Raw genomic sequence first — 4,577 nt, 5'->3', positions numbered from 1 at the left:
AATTGATAGTGTCTTAGTTAAAGTTTCTATTGCTGCATGACCAAAAAGCAAGTTGGAGAGGTAAGGGTGTATTTGGCTTACACTTTCCACATTGCTGTTCATCACCAAAGGAAGTCATGATAGGAACTCAAGAGGGCAGGAACCTGAAGGCAGGAGCTGATGCAGAGGCCACGAAGGGGTGCTGCTTATTGGTTTTCTCTGCCTGCTTTTTTACAGAACCTAGGACCACCAACCCAAGGATGGCACCACCCACAATGGGCTGATCTTTCCCCCATTGATCATTAATAAAAAAAGAATTGCCTTAAGTCTGGGTCTCATGGAAGCATTTCCTCCACTGAGGCTCCTTCCTCTCTGGGGGCTCTAGCTTGTGTCAAGTTGAGCGTGCTTGTCCAGATGTGCACTGGCCATGGATGTCTGTGGAGGTCAAAGGTTAATTCCAGGGAGTTGCTTCTCTATGTACACCATGAATCTGGAAATTTAACTCAGACCACAAATTTCAAGCCCTTTCGCTTGCTGATCATCTCTAAATTTTGAAATGCTGATCCTTTTAGCATTTTTCAGGCAGTTGGCAAAACAGGTGATTTTAAAGCCTCAGACAGTCTCTAGTAAAGTTTCGTGCTGAATCTTTGTGTTAATTCAAGAGGAGATAACTTTTTTCAGTTTCCACAATAATTTTAATGTATCCATGCATTTTTATTTAGCAGTGAAAATAAAAAAATACATACATACAGTATCATGCAACATATAAAAATAACCAGTTAAAAATTTATTCGCTATATATCCCTTAAAGACATTTTAGAAGATACCAAACTAATTCAAAATGACAAGAGTGAAGCAATGGGTAACCCAGGCTGTGGGTAGGAGAAGGAACGCTACGCTGTCTTCCCATTGGTTTATTGGGCCATGGCCATACTTACTTCTTTTCAATGCCTCATACCACGTTACATTAGTGGACCTGGTGTATTTTCAAGACAGTCATCTGACTCACAAAGCCTAAAATAGTTACCATCTCTCTGTTAACATTCGAAAACTGTCTGCTGATCCCCACTCCATAATATTCTTCCGCACTCCCTTTCAGCAACATGAAGGGTTTGCCACCAAAACCATGGCTACAGTTTCCAAAGCTTCTGAAGTACTTGGGACTCACATTTTAGGTTTTACAGTTTTTAGCCTTTAAGTGTAATGATATGTAGAGACTTGGAAATACAAACGTAACCACATTAAATTATTATAGAAAACAGGCACTGTGAAATAAATTCCACTCATATAAAAATTTTTTATTAACAAATCCACAAGGAAAGCAACAGAACAAGAAAATTTGAACACAGGGAACTTCCCAGAGACTCATACTACAACCAAGGACTATTCATGGAGATAACCTAGAACCCTGACAATGCAGCCACTTTTGATGAGAACTGATAGACTAAGATCAGAAAGGAGAGGAGGACCTCCCCAATCAGTGGACATGGGGAGGGGCATGCATGCAGAAAGGAGGGGGGAGGGTGTGATTGGGAGGGGAAGAGGGAGGGGCTTATGGGGGGATACAAAATGAATAAAGTGTAATTAATAAAAGTTAAATAAAAAAAAGTTTCATGCAAAAAACAAAACAAAACAAAAAACAAATAACCACTTTGCAGGGTTAGTAAATCAACAATAGAAAAGTTGTTCTTGTGTCTATATTATCTAGATTTTTGGTATAAAGGGAAATTAATTTTCTAAGTAACAAATAAAAAATGCATTTTCATTTTGGAAAACCTTTCCCAACCATGACCTAGCTGGGGAGAAACCTGACTATGGCCGAGAAGGTGTCTTCACCTCCTCTGGGGCACACATTTGCAGGCAAGCTGCTGCTCTTCTCAAGGACAGTGTTTTCTCAAAGTCTGCCCTCAGAAACGCCTGCCCAACAATGGCCTGACCTCAGCACCATGAGTAAGTGTCTCTGAAGCTGCACTCTTTAACAAGTTCCCTGGGTGATTCTCCCCAATGCTGAACTTTAGGGACCTCTGCCCTAGGGCCTCTGTCCTGGAGGGAGTCAGACGGGACCTGGGAAGCCAGTGCATCTTTAATAGTTTTCTGTAGCTCAAAGCTTGGTTTCCAGTCCACTGTGTCTTCTCTGTGGTGTGCGGAGCAGTCTTCACACCTGTGTTTCTGAAGCCGGTGAGTTTAGAAGGTTAAAGACAGGCTCAAGACTTTTCTCTTTGCTGCCAGTGAGGGTGCACTGGATCTCCTAGAGGTGAGCTAAGAAGTTTCTGAGAGCTGGGCGGCCTGAGCGTGAAGTTCAGATCAGGCCTGTAGCTGAGGTAGGTGTGTGTGTGTGTGTGTGTGTGTGTGTGTGTGTGTGTGTGTGTGTGTACAGGTGCTCAGCAATTCTCTGTGCCCTTGATGAAGTACCTTATTACTCCTAGGAATTGAAGGAGAGCAACTGAGACAGTTGACTACATAGCCTGTCTGGGAGCTGATATTATCATTTATGGTTTTTAGGTATCACAGTGTGTGTTTATTTAGAGTAGGTAGAGAGTGACCAGTCCACTGTGAGCGTTCTCTTCAATACGTTCATTCTAGATGGCATTGAAAGTATGTGCAGAATATATCTAATTAGAAAGCTCAACTTACTAAACACAGTCCTCATTCTCCAGCTTCTTGTTAGAATCCATTGATGATTTCCTGCTTCCATTCTCTAGTACTGATGCTTATGGATGCTTACTGATACTAGGTCTGATACTAATCCATAAAGGTGCTCTAGGAAAATTTTTTTAGAATGAAAAAAATATTTTTAGGTAATAAAAATAAATACAAAGAAAAATGGAAAATGCTTTCGATGTTTTTACTTATTATTGGAAATTTCATACAATATATTTTGAATATATTCTGAAAAAATGATATTTTTAAAAGATAGAAGAAAATAGTGACTGTAAGTGATCAGCTACCAAGCTATCATTAAAATCGACACTTTGGCATATTCCATATCAAACTTTCCTCTTCACTTCCTAAAATAAAATAATATGAATTTTATTTCATATTATATTTAGGGTCTCAGTTTTTTTCCACCTAATTAAATCAAGTAATATTTATTTCCAATTTCTAGGAGATTAAAAAAAAAGCCAGCTACTGATGCTTCACGCATGCTCAGGGTGAGTCTATACACACTCAGTAAAATCCTCACACAAATCTACATCAATGAAACAAACTGGTATTACTCTCCTCTTGTCATTTTGTCAGATGGAGAGGAGGACCAAAACAGAATGCTCCATCCATTTTAATTTTAAATATGATTGTCACATCGGAAAAAAACGAAATAAACTGTACAAAGGCAGAGTAGAATAACAAAAAATATTTTACTAAAACATTAGATTTAGAGAAGTTTCCAGACAAGCCATAAAAAAATGGTCACAAGCTTTCTTCTTCTTCTTCTTTAGAGTAGGGGGTGAGGAGCTGAGGGGTGGAAAATCTACACTTGACAGCAAAGTCACAATATTATTAGTGAGGGCTGTGATGTTTATTTGATGTCCCATTTTGGTTCAGACAATGAAGCTTGTCCACCTACAGAGTCTAAGGTTAGACGTGGCTAGAGAGCATACTCCTAAAAACTGGCTGGCTGCGTTTAACCACTGCAATTAGATCCCTTAAGATGGGGACGGGGAGAGGAGGCCATAAAATTAAACTACTACCCTAAAGGGTGAGATAAAAACACCTCCAGCTCTGTCAGCTAACCCTGATGACTGCTGTCATTCATGCACAGTGCTTTGTGCTCAAACCACGGTGGGGAGGTGAGTTCAAAGCAGAGTCCCTGCTCTTCAACATCTCACCACAACCCAGATGACACTTCTAGCCTCTGCTTGTGCTCTACAACAGCGAATCAGGACATAGATTTGCTAATGTGCATCTAATCACCAAAGATGAAGATGCCCGGGCTTTTATTCTGTAATGGTTCTAAGACGATGTCCATTAAATACAAACAAACAAACAAAAAAGGGAAGAAATCTTGGCAGAACAGGAGGAGTGATGTGCACTTGATGCTCTGACTGAATTAGATATTCTTCTTGGCATGTAACCTAGCCCACGCTCTTGCTGTTTCTACGGCTTGGGCTTCATTGGTCTTCCACTGCTCGGCTACATCATTTGCTAATGGATCATCAGATTAGGAGCACTGAACAAAGCCTGGATTGATAGCAGAACTGTGTGGATCTGCAGTGCTGGACACCACTTATCTTACAACATATCTAAACATATTTTTCCCAACTTGTCTACATTAGGATGATAAATTTTGGTCATGAAACATACTTTAGGTGCTGCCATTGGGTATTCTTCTGGAAGGAATAGTTCAAGTTTAAAAGTCCCTCCCTCAAAGGGGGAATTCCGGGGCCCAGCAATGACCACATGAAAATAATGGGCGTTGCTTTCATCTGGTTCAGCTTTAATGCTAGGAACTGGCTTCTGCCAGCAAACGCTGGGTTTCCTTGATGATCCGGAAGGGCAGCCCAGCCATCTTGTCAGATCTCAAGTTCAGCTTCTGCTGTTGTCTCTGGCTCCACTAGCCTCATACATGAGTGGATGTCGGGTCTCAGGGGTTTTTTTTT

General features: G+C 40.6%; 1 pseudogene; it reads right to left on the bottom strand.

Moving 5' to 3' along the window:
• Positions 1–4,027: 4,027 nt before the first annotated feature.
• Positions 4,028–4,486, bottom strand: LOC129671688 (ubiquitin-conjugating enzyme E2 N-like; annotated as a pseudogene).
• Positions 4,487–4,577: the final 91 nt, after the last annotated feature.

Source organism: Psammomys obesus, unplaced genomic scaffold (assembly GCF_907164565.1).
Source record: "Psammomys obesus unplaced genomic scaffold, mPsaObe1.curated_primary_1811, whole genome shotgun sequence".
Lineage (NCBI taxonomy): Eukaryota > Metazoa > Chordata > Mammalia > Rodentia > Muridae > Psammomys > Psammomys obesus.
This window is presented reverse-complemented; position numbering and strand designations above follow the sequence as displayed.